The 15,483-nt window shown below is 38.4% G+C and overlaps 1 protein-coding gene, 1 long non-coding RNA gene and 1 pseudogene across 7 annotated transcripts in view; 2 read left to right on the top strand and 1 right to left on the bottom strand.

The window, feature by feature from the left end:
• The window catches only part of ADIPOR2 (adiponectin receptor 2), a 78,126-nt gene extending 64,440 nt beyond the window's left edge, over positions 1-13,686 (bottom strand). The window contains exon 1 of one of the 5 annotated variants that reach the window (XM_027073959.2): positions 13,408-13,686. The gene's annotated coding sequence lies outside the window, so the exon portion shown is untranslated. Of the gene's footprint in view, positions 1-3,298; positions 3,469-10,572; positions 10,736-11,163; positions 11,394-13,407 lie in introns of those variants that run through there. The other 4 variants (XM_015061484.3, XM_015061485.3, XM_053225647.1 and 1 more) reach the window with 4 other exon arrangements.
• LOC113603546 (protein SDA1 homolog) lies at positions 1,445-8,539 on the top strand (annotated as a pseudogene).
• Positions 11,416-15,483, top strand: part of LOC106965410 (uncharacterized) — a 54,394-nt gene continuing 50,326 nt past the window's right edge. For both annotated transcript variants that reach the window (XR_008300036.1, XR_008300037.1), the window contains exon 1: positions 11,416-13,981. This is a non-coding gene — a long non-coding RNA (uncharacterized LOC106965410). The remainder of the gene's footprint in view (positions 13,982-15,483) is intronic.

Genomic DNA, 15,483 nt, shown 5'->3' on the forward strand with positions numbered 1-15,483 from the left:
CTGATTAAAATTGGAATTCTTCCCCAGACACTCAAAACATTTCTGAGTAGAAAAATGTCAATAAAACAAAACTGGAATGGGGGGGGGGGGGGGGGGAGTGAGTGACTGATAAAATGGGAAAAGTTCCCAACATATGCTACTGATACAGCCCTTAAGAAAATGGTACAGCTGACAACTGAGAAGAAGAAATATCTCAATTTTTAAGATAAGCATTCTCAAGCCTTCATGTTCATAAAACCTTAACTGTTATAAACACAAAGAAACATTTCAAATCAAACAGTTTATTTTTTAAAATTTACTTTGAATAGGGGAGCCTGGGTGGCTCAGTTGGTTAAGCATCTGACTTCAGCCCAGGTCATGATCTCATAGCTCGTGGGTTCGAGCCCTGCATCAGGCTCTATCTATGCTGACAGCTCAGGGAGCCTGTTTTAGATTCTGTGTCTCCCTCACTCTTTTCCCCTCCCCCACTCACACTGTCTCTCTCAAAAATAAAAACATTAAAAAAAATTTTTTTAATTATTTTGAATATATAAAGACAGGCAACACTTTGAATCATTTACACTACTTTTTTTTTTGCCCTAGCATGAAGTAGGCCAACTTTTAAGTAAAATCACATGGAACCTGTTCTAACTGCCATATCCCACTTGACCAACTTTCTTGAGGGGAAAAAAAAAAAAACAAATCCCATCATCATGTGAATGACAGTTGGGGGAAAAGTCAGTGGAGCAGACCACACAACTGGTCTATTGTTATGCCTAATGCAAATCTTCCTATAAAGATTTCTAAAGTGATAAAAAGATGCCAACTGTTATTTGCTGCACTGCTACTTTATAGGCCTTTCCACTAGTTATCAAGTCCACTTTGGCATAAAAAATCCTTCAGCAATGTTTGCAAAAATTCACAGAACTGTACCTCTAAAAAAAGGGTGAATCTTATAGAGTGTAAACTATACTCAATAAATTTGACTTTTTAAAAAGCTAAACCATAAACATGACCAAAAAAGTTTCTACTCCTCAGTAAAAAAAAAAATCTGAATTTATTTTGTCAAATTCCCAAAATATAAAGTCAAGTTCTAAGCCTTTAAGAAACAGAATTGGAGGGAAGACACTGGACTTATGCTATATGTATTATACACTGTACCATTACAATAAAGTAAGCTAGAGGAAAAAAAAGGTTATTAAGAAAATCATAAGAGAAAAATACATTTACAGTACTGCACTACAAAAAATTCACGTATTAAGTAGACCTGCACAGTTCAAACCCATGTAGTTCAAAGGTCAACTATATTCTGAAGTTTCAAGTATCAAGATGTCAACGGAACACCTGCTTATCTGGTTTCCAAAGTCTGTGGATATTAACCAGCAATGCAAAAGACAGAAATCTGTTTCCTCAAAGTGTATCCTTAAACTGCACACCAGTTCTATTACAAAAGTGGTTGAGAAAAATGACGTGGGTGAGATCTACAAATATGCTCTGTATCTATCTACTCCTCTAGGTTGTACTTCTGAATCAAGTAATCACTCAATCATTTCCTCTTGCCCAGAAGTTACAAACTTGAACATGTGAAACAGCCTGAGTAAAGACAAAGGCTGTTACTGTGTTGAACCAAAACTGCTTAAAAGATTAACAATTCAAATTCTAAAACACACTGTTAAATGGTGCTGTAATAACTGATTATGCATATAAAAAATTAGATTAAATCTGTAGTAACTGATTATGCATATAAAAAATTAAATTAGATCGCTGCCTCCTATTATATAAAAATACCTTTTTTTTCTCAGGCAAAATATTCAAAACATTTTTTCAAAAACTTTTAGAAAGAAATATGGAAGACTCTTAATGACCTTGGGGCATGGAATAGATTTCTTAAGACACAAAGGACACAAATAAGGAAAATGGTGATAGATTTAATAATCATTTATATTCAACAAAACCATATAAAAAGTTAACAAATAAACCACATAGCTTGGAAGAAAATATTTGCAATTCATTTAGCAGACACAACTAAAATATTTAATAAGCTCCTATAATCAATTTAAAAAGACAAAGGAATAGGCAGGACAGGTAGCAGATAGTCAATTCAAGAAATGGAAACTTGAATAGTCACTCAACAATTGAAACATGTTCAATCGCATAATTAATCAAGAAAAATAAAGATGATATGACACTTTTCTGTAAAAATATCATCAGATTTGTAAACACATAAAAAAATCTGGCAATGCCATGGATCCTAATGATTTGGAAACAGCAAATTCTCATATTCTCGTGCTAAAATAAAGTGGCACAATTTGGGAGGATAATTAGGCAATCTATGACATAGTTAAAAGTTCCCATAATCTCCATAATCTCCAACCCAATAACTTCATTTCTGGGTAATTTTCACTTCATTTCAAACTTAGTAACCACAGGGGCACCTGGGTGGCTCAGTCAGTTAAGTATCCGACTTCAGCTCAGGTCATGATTTCCCGGTCTGTGAGTTTGAGGCCTGCATCAGGCTCTGTGCTGATAGCTCAGAGCCTGAAGCCTACTTTGGATTCTGTGTCTCCCTCTCTCTCTCTGTCCCTCCCAGCTCAGGCTCTGTCTCTCTCTCTCAAAAATAAATAAACATTAAAAAAAAAAATTGTAATAAACTTAAAAAAAACACTTAGTAACCACATAGATACACATACACAAAAACAAAATTTTCACAAAACATTTTATCCATACTGCCTGTAATACAACCTAATACTTTTCTATCCTATTTTAATTCCTGATTAAAACTGATTTCAGAACCCATTAATGGCTTCCAACATGCAGTTTAGAAAACCTGCCAAAGAGCTGAAATATGTGCACAAGGATTCCTAATCAGGAATGTTCAACGTAGCATTGTTTTTAAAAGAGGAAAAATTGGAAACAACCTAAATACCTATCAACATGATAAATTAAAAATGGATGTATTCATATAATAATGTAATTGTACCCCAGATAAAAGTGATGACTATAATTAGGCTGAACCACAGGAAACTGTCATTCTTGTAGGTCAAAAATGGTAATGTATCAACAGTTTCATATGAATCTAAAAGACATGTTTCATGGGGTGCTTGGGTGGCTCAGTTGGTTAAGCCTCCAACTTCAGCTTAGGTCATGATCTCATAGTTCATGAGTTCCAGCCCTACATGGGGCTCTCCACATCGGGCTCTATGCTGTCAGCACAAAAGCCCAATTTGGATCTTCAGTCTCCCTATCTCTCTGCCCCTCCCACACTGTCATGCAGGCTCGCTCTCTAAGATAAATTTTAAAAAATTAAAAATAGGGGCACCTGGGTGGCTCAGTCGGTTGAGCATCCGACTTCGGCTCAGGTCATGATCTCGCGGTTTGTGAGTTCGAGCCCCGCGTCGGGCTCTGTGCTGACAGCTCAGAGCCTGGAGCCTGCTTCGCATTCTGTGTCTCCTCCTCTCTTTGCCCCTCCCCTGGTCATGCTCTGTCTCTCTGTCTCTCAATAATAAATAAACGTTAAAAAATTTTTTTTAAATAAATAAATAAATACAGACATTTCATGAAAAACAAGTTACAGAATATGCAGAACGTTGTTTACATCAAGTTTGAAAATATGCAAAACAATATTATGATTTGTTTACAAACGTATTTCTATGCAGTTATTACATAAAAATTGGCATTAGGAATGATCAACACCAAATTCATGATAATCATTACTTCTTTAAAGAAACTGAAATGTAATCCAAGAAGGTGCTTCAACTGTATGTGCAATTTTTTTCTTAAAAAAATGGAAATGAGAAAAATGTTAAGATTTAATACAGCTGTAGAGTAGATACATGAATGTTAATTATATTGGTCTCTGTATTCTGAATGTTTGAAGTATTTTGAAGAAAAAAAAATCTGTTAGCCAAATAAAAAACACACGTGCAGCCCAAATTCAAACCAAACCCCATAAAAAATTTCTTCCATTGGCTTGAAATGCTAATGCTTGGTCCCAGCCCTTTAACTAGGGCCTCTAGCAAAAACAAACAACAAACAAAAAATTAAGGAAACAGCTTTTTATGTAATTCCCAATTTAAACAGTTCTTTAAAATCTGTCAAGAAAAGATTTACCCCTGGAAAATTGGTCTTATTCCTCCTTCCAGTTTAGTGGTATGTATTTTACCATATTTCCATTTTTACCTTTGCTGCCAAGAAAACCCAAATCCAAATTTTATTCTTAGTCATTGAATTATGCTTCCTCCTTTTCCTCCTTATATTTTATTACATTTCTGGATGAAATTGGATATAAATAAATTCCAAGAAAATAAAAGTAACCCTCTTGTTCCAACATGCTAAACAGTTTTTACTACCACCACTTTCTTCCCTGACCCAAGGAATGTACAGATACAATTATGTATACATGCTCACTAAAGTAAGATTTTGGGGCACATAGGATTAAAGTGAATATGCTGCCAGTGAAAAATAATCAGCAATATACTAACAAAAAAATGCATACAAAAGGCCTAGCTGGCCAAAATTTAATAAGGTAATTAAGTTTGTCTCTTCGAGACCATATGCTTTATATGCTTTGTTTTCTAGTACATAACGTGGAAAATACAGAAGTCCAAAAAGAATATGCAATACTGTAAGTCAGCTATTAAAAAAATCTTATTTTTCTGTGCTCTTACATCAAAAAACTTCAACTGTCCTTTCCCACAGTTATTTTCCCCATGTCTGAAGACATTCTGGCGGTTTCCAGAATTTAGCTTCACTTTTCCTTTGGTCTGGACACTTAAAATGTCTGAGTAAGTCAGGCTATATAATCACTTAACCAGCATACATCCCTTCTAACGCATGGTATACTACGAAACAGAAAAATCAAAACCATGGATCACGTGAAACAAATCCTCTATTTAATCCATTTAACTTCCAAAACTGAATACTAAATGTACTTATTAAATAGATTAGGTTAATTATTCCTAACAAACAGGTTCTAGGATATCAATCAGCCTTATTTCATTTTAGAATTAAAAGAGGAGATAAAGCTGCAATTTTTCAAGTTTGTATTTCACAAAGACTTTGAAAAGGTTTTTAACAGAATTGAAGCACTTCACTTAGCAAAAGAATACAATCCAATTTAGGTTTTAAAAAGACCATTTACTCCCTACTTGCTATACACCAGGACTGCTGTTTGATATAAAGAAAGCTATCCTCTCTTTACCCTCAAGAAATATATAATCTACTGGCCATCACTCAGATTTTTTTAAGAGGGGTGGCAAAATCACACTGCTTTCAAGGGCTAAGTAGGAAATCTTAATAGATGAACAGATCTAAGAAAGTACTAGGAAGAATAACTACAGAATGTAAGCACCACCTAAAATAATTCTAAATCAACTTCAATGCAAATCTCAGTAGAGATTTTCAAACTGCAACCAAATAAACCCAGCAAAGAACTGGCAAAGTTGGTGACGTTTATGGCACCAATTGGTCACTGCTACCCAGAACATCTAGACAACTTTCCTCAAGAGTTGAAAGATCTGCTCTCCTACAATTACACTATCTTGAACACAGATCTTCCAATAACATTTTGCAAATCTTTGATCTCTGGGAGAAGAATCTGATCAACCCATCAAGTTTGCTCTTTTTTCTTTTTGAGAGAGAGAAAGAGAGCAATTAAGGGAGAGAGCACTCAAGAGTGAGCAGGGAAGAGGCAGAGGGTGGAGAGAGAATCTTAAATCTATATGCCTAGCACAGAGCCAATGTGGGGCTCAACGTCATGACCATAAGATAATGACCTGAGCTGAAATCAGGAGTTGGACGCTTAACTGCCACCCAGGCACCCCACTACTGTTCTTCTTTTAACTTCTACATTGCCATATAAGCTTCTAAGATTTTATACACTCATTTGTAACAGAATAGAATAGAACTGTGAAATACTGGGGCACCTGGGTGACTCAGTTAGTTAAGCATCCAACTCTTGATCTCAGGGTTGTGAGTTCATGCCCCTCATTGGACTCTGCACTGGCCATGAAGCCTCCTTAAAAACAATAAAAGAGGGGTTTTGGGTGGCTCAGTCGGTTAAGTATCAGGACTTGGCTCAGGTCATGATCTCACAGTTCATGGGTTCCAGCCCTACATCCAGCTGTGTGCTGACAGCACAAAGCCTGGAGCCTGCTTCGGATTCTGTGTCTCTCTCTGCCCCTCTCCCACTCATGCTTTGTCTCTCTGCCTCTCAAAAATAAATAAGTGTTAAAAAAAAAAAATTACAAAAAAAAAAGAAAAAAGTGTAAAATACAAGAATACTAGATGGCTCAGTCGGCTAAGAGTCCGACTTTGGCTCAGGTCATGATCTCATGGTTTGTGGGTTTGAGCCCCGCGTCGGACTCTGTGCTGACAACTCAGAGCCTGAAGCCTGCTTCAGACCCTGTGTCTCCCTCTCTCTCTGCCCCTCTCCTGCTCATGCTTTCTCTCTCAAAAATCAACAAACATTAAAAAAATTTTTTAAAAAAGAGCCCGACTTCAGCTCAGGTCATGATGTCACAGCTCGTGAGTTCCAGCCCTGGCATGGGACTCTCTGCTGTCAGTGCAGAGCCCACTTCAGATCCTGTCTCCCTCTCTCTCTCTGCCCCTCACCAACGCTCTCTCTCTCTCAAAAATAAACAAACATTAAAACAAGAAGAAGAAGAAAGTGAATATACTATTGCAGAATTCCATATGCACATTTTAAGAGACAGCAATGCAACTGTAGCCAAGATATCTTTGAAAGTGATGACTGAACTCCAGAAGAAACATCTGAAATGATGCCAAGACTGCCAGTGTTATCACAATTCATGCTTCTCTAAGGTCACCAAAGTATTAGTTGCTACCTTGACCTTCCTCCTAGGAAAAAAAGAACAAGCGAAACAGGACAGTGACTAAGAATCTTAGTGCAGTATGCCATAAGGAAAACAGGCTCCAAATACAAGGAAAGGTTGAAAAGGTTATGGAAGTGCTTAGAAACAAAAGAAGAGAAAAAAACAGAGGTGTTTAACTTCTCAGCTATCCATTTGAGTCCTGATTCCCCAAGGTTTTGCAGAAATACTATTGCTGCTAAGGAGCTCTAAAGAGATACTCTACAAACTTATCTCCAGATTGGTGGGAATTCATGAGCTTTTTCTAATTTCTATCCCTTTGTGCAAAGGTTTCTATAGCAGCACCAAAGAGAAGGAGCAAGATCCTTCTGTTTGTGCACAAACATCTCATAAGCTGGTAGTCCCAGAAATCAGTCATTGCTCATAATTGAGGCCACCCATTTTGTTGTGGACAAGAACTCTGAGGAAATCATGACAGTAGGAATCAATGAAGGAGATTCTAAGAAAAAGATAACCGCTCAATGACTCCATTTCCCCAAATCCTGGCCTAGTGTAAAACACTCAAAGTAAAGAATCTGATGATGTCTGCTGCAACTTTGACTCAGTTCTTCTGAACAATGAATTTCTCAGATGCAGAAGAAATTCCAGGGTAAGACTAGATAAAATCAAGAGTACAAGGATATGGAGAATTAGATGCTAAAGCTTATATTCTAGGAACAGAAGTGTTGGAAATTGAGAAAAAGGAAGAGAACAAAAAAGATGCATGGGGAAGTAGCTGTCTCAGTGAGGCAGAGAATGCTAATGGTAAATAGGTTGACGTGTTATCACGCTTCCAACGAAGAACAGCAACAAAATCTCCAAGAAGCTGAACAGCTTCAAGGAGGAACCAGAATGTCCAATCAAAAAATAAGCATTCCTTCAGAGAAAAGCAACTGGCACTATAACATAAACTTTTGAAAAAGAAAAAAACAGAATGAAGTAACTTTCAAGCAACTTTTCCATTCCAAGAAGACTGTTAAATATGTGTCATTAATCTGAACAATGATGTTCATTTGCATTAAAAAGTCCAGAAGCACTGTATTTTGAAAACCACAAAGCACACTATAGAACAATGACTGGTTGAATCCCTTTTTAAAAAACAACTCTGCAACACAAAGAGGAGCCCTATTATAATCAGATTTTAATTAATGACAATGTAACAATATTGGTTCATCAATTGTAACAAATATGCCACATTAATACATGTTATTAATAAGGGAAAACAGAGTAGGTGATATGGGAACTTTCTATACCATGCATAGAAATTTCTGTAAAACTAAAACTTCTCTAAAAAATGAAGTCTATTAATTTTTTTAAGACCTGCACATGTGGACAGATTTGGGAATAAACATTTGTATAAGCATACAAAGAGGTGGCAATCTCTATATCAAACTATTAACAGTGGGTTTCTACGGAGAGTGAAACTGAAATAAAGTGTGTAACAAATTTCTACATCATGTACCCCTGGACTGTCTAAACTTTCTACCCTGAGCGGAAAGGCTCTGTAGCATATTGGGAGCCTGGGTCCTAAAACCAGACTGCATGGATTTAAATCCCAACTCCACTATTAACTAGCTGACAAACTTGGGCAGTTAATTTCTCTGTACCTCAGTTTCCTCATCTTCAAATACGGATACTAGTACATGTCTCTACAGAGCTGCTGCAGGTAAGTAAGGTGATACACGTAAAGTATTGGAAAAGTACCAGTACACCAGAAGTGCTCCCACCACCACCATCACCATCAAGCATCTTTCATTCTTGATTTTATTTTTATCTTAACTGGTAAACAAATTAGGAAAACCTGGTTCATCCAGCCCCTTTCCAGTGAGCTCTTTGATGCAGAAGTACAAATGTATTCAATAGCGATGTAACAATAATCTGAGTTTGGGGGCACCTTGGCAGGCTACATCGGTAGAGCATATGACTCTTTATCTCAGGGTCATGAGTTGAGCTCCAGGTTGGGCATGGAGCCTACTTAAAATAAAATAAACAAATACACAAATAAATATAAATAAATAGACAATGAGGGTTTTTTTTAAACCAGATTACAAACCAACACTTAACAATATGAGCCCATTTATACAAAAACAACTAACAGATTCTATAAGAATAATCACAAAAACAAACCCTTCTGAGTGGTGTGATTCTAGACAATTTTTACTTTCTTCTTTATACTTTTCTGATTCATTTTAACTTTCTATACGGGGCGCCTGGGTGGCTCAGTCGGTTGAGCGTTAGACTTCAGCTCAGGTCATGATCTCGCGGTCCCTGAGTTCCAGCCTTGTGTCGGGCTCTGTGCTGATAGCTCAGAGCCTGGAGCCTGGAGCCTGCTTCAGATTCTGTGTCTCCCACGCTCTCTGCCCCTCCCCCACTCACACTCTGTCTCTCTCACTCTCAAAAAATGAATAAATGTTGAAAAAAATTTTCTATATTACATATGCATGATTTTTAATAAAATAAACTAGGAGTCAGCAAGCTTTTTCTATTAAGGACCAGACAATACATATTTTAGGCTCTGCAGGCCATACGAGTCTCTGTCCCACTACTCACTCAGTTCTACCCTTACACTGCAAAAGCAACCACAAACAACATCAAAATGAATACATACAGCTATATCCCAATAAAAACTTAATTTACAAAAACAGCTAGCAAAAGTTGCCCCACAAGCCATAAAGTCTGTTCCCGGAGATAAAAAATAAAATTATTTTCATTTTGGAAAACCTGATGTGATTTATACCAAAGAAAGTGCATCAGCTAAATTGATACCATTTGTGGGTAAAAAAAAAAAATCCACCCATTTACTTATTCATAGTCTAGGAATAGAAAAAGACAAACTCTTAGGCTCTGGAAATTGTTTTCTCATCCCTAACATTCAGGTAAGAAGAGAAAATTTGCTACTAAATAGCCTATAAAGTGTAGATACAAACATATACTGGTGGGTATGTAGTTACAAATAGAAGCTAAAAGAAACGTCTTTCATATTTAAATCAATCTGAAATGTTTTCAAAGTTTGCAATAATTCACCACCAAGCAGCTGCCAACACGTGCGGAAGTCCCAACTACTGATGAAATTATTTTAGTTACAGATCATCACAGTCAGCACTCTGACATATTTATGAGAAAGCATGAAAATATCTATGAACAACAGCAGTAGAAATGAAATTTCTATAAAATAAATACTATGGATGAAAATTTTCATTTCTATGAAATGAGAAAGTAGAAAAATCTATCAAATTCTAACAAAAAATGTCAGAGGGTGGTAAAAGGAGACATAGAGGTGGCCTTTGGATAAGCGAACACTTCAAACTTCAGAAATAAGTTTAAGATCTCCCCTCCAAAATTAAAGCTTTGCGTTGAAGGAAATTATTTTTAACATTTCACTGAAAAGTTCTGTGATCAAATTATTTTAAATGTTACAACAGATTTCTTCAAATTTTAAACAGTTTCTTGGGGATGGGGGCACTGTTTTTGGAAGAGATTTAATGGGGCTAACATAAGGCTGAGAAATCCAGCATCTAAAAATAAAAATATTAAAAGGCCAGTGTACTAAAAAAAATGCCAACAACCTGCACTGAAGTCATCATACCCAGTAAAATTCCAATCTGACATTTGAATCCTTCTACCAAAAGTCACAGTTGGGCCGTCTCATAAAGTCAAATTCCAGAGACAAACGTATTTGTATTTAATGTCAAAAACCAAAAAGAGGAAGAAAAAAAAAAGTTACCTGACAGTTTCCAATCCAAACTCTCATGGACCCCTAGATGAACTGATTTAAACCCTGTTAGCATCAGTTTTAAAAGAAGCAAGCAATGACAGACGAAAGGCCAAACCAGTTTTGGGAAAACAGGGCCCAAGGTACTAACTATTCCAAGTAGGTTGCCTGAAGCGCCACCAAAGAAAAGGTAAAGAAAATCTTCCTACCCCAGGGACTAGAAAAGTAGCACTAAGCAGATCCCATTCGAAGCCTGCCACCAAAGAAATTCCTAGAGCTAATAAAAGAGACAAAAATGAAGAAAGGGAGGGCAGATTCTCTCGGTGGGCAGTAAGGCAGGGCAACTGCACGCGAAGGGGAGAAGAGCTGAGACAGTGCTCCGGACGCTGTATCAGGAGGGGCGAGGCAGGTGGTGGGCGCCAGGCGCCACAGACAGCGGTTGAAAGAAGGGCGGCTCCAGGCCCCTCTCGGTCGGTCCCCCCGGTCACAGCACAGCACGCCGTGCAGGGCGACAGGTCAGGTAAGGAGGCCGAGTTGAAGGCTGGGACGGAGCGCGCGCTCCCCGGCCCGCGCCGGGGACACTCTCCCCCTCAGAGCCCTCACCTCCTTCTCGACCCCGGGCTCTCCCTCTTCTCCCCTGAAACGGCGCTCACACTCCAGAGACCCTCACCCAGAGCTTGTCGCCGCCTCGCCGCGCGTCTCGGACTCCTCTGGAACCAGAGCTGAGGGGAGGGGGAGGAGGGGGGAGCGGAGGAGGGAGGGGACCGAACCCGGGGTAGCCGCGCCGCTGCCGCCGCCGCGATACCGCGTCTGGGATCGTGCTCGCGCCGCCGCGACCGCCGCCGCCGCGTCTTCCCGCCCCCACGACTGCACGTCGCCGTGACGCGCATCGCACGAGGCGGTTCGAACCAATAAAGTCAGAGCTAGTGCGCAGGCGCGTTGGCCAAAACCGGAAACTGCTCTTCTGACCGCTCTAGAACGTGGTGGCATCTTGGGAGTTGTGGTTCGGCCAGGAACTCAACGAAAACAGTACTGAGAAAGTGCTCCGCGGGCGCTCACACAAATCTCCGTTTTCTTTCTCCAATAGAAAACGGAAGCATTTAGATCAGAAGAGGCAGGGGCCCGCCCGGCTAGGGGACGCTTTTTCCGGTCTCTATGGATACGGGCTACACACCTTGGGCGGAAGCCAAAATTTTGGGATTTTTAGGGTGGCTCGTGTTTCTGCCAACGGCCAGTATATTGCTAGGCGTCGTCTGTGAGAGCTTCCGAAATAAATCCGAAAGTATTAGCCAAGTCTTGTGCAAGACAATAGCGTTTATCTTTTATTACCTTGTTAAGGTATTATGATTTATGCCTTCTAAAAAACAAATGTGAACCCACTCACTCTTAAAATACATGTAATTCGGACTAATTTGTAAAATGTTTTTAACGTAATAGCAGATCACTATAGCAGAAATGTAATAGCAGAAACTAATCTGGCATTAAATACTGTGTCTATTTCCCAGAATGAGTTTCTATTGAGCTCTAACTTCTAAGAAACCAAGAATGGTTTGGTTACATACTTATTCTATAAGAAAAGAAAGTAAAAGCTCCCCACCCCCCAGCCAAAAGTTCGCTTTTTCACTAACCGGAAGAATTAAAAAAAAAAAAAAAAGGTTTTCGCTTTTCCGAAATGGTAATTGTTTCTTTGTTTTTCGCCTTGGCTTTGGAAAGGCTTCAGTGAGAACACTGTACTTTCGGATAGCCAGGTGAAATCGGTTGGCATAGAAAAATGTGTTTCTCACGTTCAGTTATAAGATGAATTTATCACACTCTGAAGAGGTAATTGCCTTAACTGTCAAAACTCTTGTTATTGATATAGAGGAAATCCGTAAGCTTTCAAGAACACTTATGCCCATACTTTGCTTGTCCTTCCCTGAACCACAGCAGGAGAAAACAAAGAATTCTGGAAAAACCTGCACAGATCTCATAACCAAAAGGCCTAGAGTCTAATGTATGAGGAACCCGCCCCTAAAAAAAATAGGGAACTCTTCAAGCCTGGAAATGTAAATTCTAAGAAGTGATTAAAGTCACTAAAATCACGAGGAGCATGAATAAAATGCTCTTAATACAATAAATTAGGCCACCCAGTTAAGGTTGCAAGAGATAAAATTAATGCAAATAAGATTATAGAAATTAAAAGAATAAATTCCCTTCAAGGAGTAGTTTACACTGAAAATGTAAATTTTTTAAATTTACATATTTTTTAATTTACATAATTTGTAAAAGATATAACAGTAATGACCTGTTTTTCCAGGTAAAGACATAAAGCTTTTGAGATTGATATCAAGGAAGACATTGATACACTTCCACAGCACATTAGAAATGAAACACAGACACCTTTGGATGGCAAATTTGACCCGGTATACCAAATCACATAGGGAAAAGATGAGAAGAACAAGAGCCTGAGAGTTAATAAAAGGTCTGCTAAAGGGAACAGAGCTATATAAAAAAGACAATTAGAAAAGATCCAAGTTCTCAAATATTTTCTCAAAGCATTCTTCTCTTTTAATGATTTGCTTTGACAAAATGCTCAACTCAAAGAAACTTTCTCTGGAACAGTCCATTGTGTGCTAAAACGTGAGAAAGAGTGTTATTTTCCCACCAAGATTTTACCTCCCATTCTCTGTCACCTTGATCTCATTCCCAGATCACTACTGCCAATTCTTGATGTTCACAATGATAAACCACTTCATTTCCTCAGAATGCTCACACCTTCTCAGCTATTGAGGGTGTTGCCAACATACTTCACCTGAGGGACATTCCCCTGAGGCCCATGTCCATACTGGCTTCACCCATATCCCTTACCTAAATGTCACCATTAAATGTTCCAAAGCAGATTTCTCAGGACTCTCTCCCAGGCTGTACTTCAGTTGCTAATCTTTATATATTAACTTATGACTCGCTGTCCAAAAACCAAGGAGAATTCAGGACAATTCTGTGTCTTCAGTGTCAGCTGTGGATCTTTAGAATCTCTGCTGTCTCCATTCTTAAAGTGTCACACTTCCCCACCACAGGAGAGTGGAGTTCTTCATCTTCCACAGCACCAAGAAGAGTCCCTTCCACCCCTACTCTCCATACCAGTCACCAATGACACAATAGTGCCTGTGGCACAGCTAGTCTGATGTAGTCATCTCAACAATTATCAGATATTGTTGACAAAGAGAATGCATCACTGGGTGAGTAACGTTCATAATCTAGTTGTAGCCATCCCAGAATGAGGCTTGAGTGACATTACAATATGTTGCCAAAATGTTGATATTGGACTCGTTGGAGGAGCAGGCTTAGGTTCCATTGTGATATGTGAGTCAATAGCCAATGGGAATTGAAGTTGTATCTAAAATGACAAGCAAATGAAGGTACAGCTTTCAAATTCTAAAGGGTAAGAAAAAAGTACTCTACACTCCATTGTGAACTTAAACTTGAGTTCACAACTGGTTTTTGTTACTTCTATAAAGAAAAGAATTATTTCATTCATTATTTTCCTAATCAGAACAATTGCTATTTTCAAGAAGAAAAAGGCCAAATTATCTGCTAGAGAAAACCAAAATTAGTAGTCTTCTTTGAGAGAACTGTTTGTATGACTTTCCCCAAAAGATTACAAAGGAAATCAGCTTCATTATTACAAAATACTTAAAACCAGCTAAACTCTTCTTTTGTCCCTCAAGATCTATAAGCTTTTGAAATATGAACATTAGAACTGAAGGAAAAAAATCTGGACAATATAGAAGTTGGACCATAAAAAAAAAGATAAACCAAAAGTAAATGCAAGACATGTCAAATCAGTCCCTGTGTCTGTGTCATATACATGTTGTAGGAGAGGAGAGATTGTCCTCTTATGTTCCATGGCTGGCATATGAATTAAACTGACATAGAATAGATTAGAAGGAGAAAAGTATGCAAATGTATTTAATATTTTTCATGTACACAGGAATCTTCAGAAAGAAAATGAAGACCTGAAGATGACTTTAGACACAAAAGCTTATATACTTTTTACACAAAAAATGAAGAACTCTAGGGATGTAGCAAGATCAAGGGGCTTGCGCTAAGAACAATAAACTGTGGGAAAATGACTAGGAACTGTAGTGGAGAAGCTAAGGGTTACTTTAGCAGGTTGTATATGTCCACTTGGGCATTGAATCCCGATCTCTGATATGAATGTTCTTAAGTGATGGATGTCAACTGAACTTTTCGTGGTGATCATTTCGCAATGTATACATATATCCAATCATTATGTTGTGCACCTGAAACTTATACAATGTTAAAATGTCAATTATATCTTGATAAAACTGGGAGAAAAAAAAGAATGTTCTCTTCCTGGTACAGAAAAACTACCTTTCTCATAGGAAATTTATGGCCTGCTTTTAGGTAAAAAGGGACAGGGTAGAGTGCTTCGTGCATTTGCTGTTTCTCAAGTACTCTCAGCTCAAAATAATCAACATGCCAAAGTTTCATATTTTGGAGTGGCATGTTCTGAACCCCTCCAATGCAAAACAGTCAAATGCAGCCAGCTAATTGGAGTTTGAAGCATTAGGAATCAATGGTGTTAGTTGCTTTAAAAATTATCTAGTAATCTAGGGGTGCCTGCATGGCTCAGTCAGTTAAGCATCTGACTCTTGATTTCGGCTCGGGTCATGATCTCACAGTTTGTGAATTTGAGCCCACATCAGGCTCTGCGCTGATAGTACAGGGCCTGCTTGGGATTCTCTCTCTCTCCCTCTCTGTCTGCCCCTCCCCCACTAATGCGTTCTCACACTCTGTCTCAAAATAAACATTAAAAAAAAAATAAAAATAGGGGCGCCTGGGTGGCTCAGTCGGTTGGGCATCCAACTTCAGCTCAGGTCATGATCTTGTGGTTCATGGGTTCGAGCCCCACATCAGACT

The sequence above is a fragment of the Acinonyx jubatus genome, chromosome B4, assembly GCF_027475565.1.
Source record: "Acinonyx jubatus isolate Ajub_Pintada_27869175 chromosome B4, VMU_Ajub_asm_v1.0, whole genome shotgun sequence".
Taxonomy (NCBI): Eukaryota; Metazoa; Chordata; class Mammalia; order Carnivora; family Felidae; genus Acinonyx; species Acinonyx jubatus.